The sequence below is a fragment of the Phalaenopsis equestris genome, unplaced genomic scaffold (genome assembly GCF_001263595.1).
Source record: "Phalaenopsis equestris unplaced genomic scaffold, ASM126359v1 Scaffold202921, whole genome shotgun sequence".
Classification (NCBI taxonomy): domain Eukaryota; kingdom Viridiplantae; phylum Streptophyta; class Magnoliopsida; order Asparagales; family Orchidaceae; genus Phalaenopsis; species Phalaenopsis equestris.
The window spans coordinates 193,094-194,467 of NW_018222582.1; positions in this window are offsets into that span (position 1 = coordinate 193,094).

Consider the following 1,374-nt stretch of genomic DNA (forward strand, 5'->3'; position numbering starts at 1 on the left):
TGCTTTATGCTCAAGTTCAACTGGTAAGTGACAAGCTTTCCCAAATATTAGCTTATATGGGGACATTCCTATAGGAGTTCTATATGCAGTCCTATAAGCCCACAAAGCATAGTCAAGTTTGACTGACCAATCCATTTTTGTTGGATTCACAAATTTTTCCATAATTCTTTTAATTTTTGAATTGGATAATTCATCCAAACCACTTGCTGAGGATGATAAGCAGTAGCAATTCTATGATTTATATGATATTTTTTTAATAATTTCCCCATAATGGTATTTCTAAAATGACTTCTTCCATCAGTACTGATAACTCTCGGCATCCCAAATCAATAAAATATGTTTGTTTTCAAAAATTTTACAACACTTTGAGCATCACATCGAGGTAAAGCAACAGCTTCTATCCATTTGGATACATAGTCCACCGCTAACAGAATATATAAATTTCTGAAAGATGTTATAAATGGTCTCATGAAATCTAAGCCCCAAACATCAAATATTTCAACTTCTAGCATACTTCTAGCATATATTCTAGCATATAATTGAGGGGCATCTCATTTCTTCTAGAAATATTGCCTACTCTTTGACATCTATCATAAGTTTTGATATAGGAATTAACATCTCTGAAAATTGTAGGCTAATAAAATTCTGATTATAGAATTTTGTATGTTGTTTTATCAACACAAGATGTCCCCCAAAATCAAAATTATGACATTTTGGATAATTTCATAAGTTTCTTCTAATGGTACACATCTTCAAATGATCAGATCCTTTATATGTTTATAAAAAATATGGGTCATCCCAAAAATATGTCTTAGCTTCAGAAATAAGTTACCTCATTTGTTGGTATGTTATTCCATAGGGGTTAAGATCACTAACAATATAGTTCACAATGTCGGCATACCACGGAACACACTACCATTTACAATAAACAATTTTTCATCTGGAAAATGTTTATTAATTTCTTTTTCAAAACAGAGTGGTTTTTCTAATTCAAGCCTGGACAAATGATCATCAATTTGATTTTCAGTTCCCTTCCGATCTACTATTTCAAAATGAAATTCTTGTAAAAGAAGAATCCATCTTATAAGTCTCGGTTTAGTATCCTTCTTTTTCATTAAGTACTTAATAGCAGAATAATCTGTATGCACTATATAATGAGTTCCAATCAAATATGATCTAAATTTATCAAAGGCATATACTAAAGCTAATAACTCTTTTTCAATTGTTGTATAATTAATTCGAGTTTCATTAAGAGTTTTACTAGCATAGTAAATAACTTTGAAAATTTCTAAAGAAATTGACTAGCAATTTAACATGTAAACAACTCCAATAGCATAATCACTTTTTTTTTTTTTTTTTTGAAAATATTTTTAG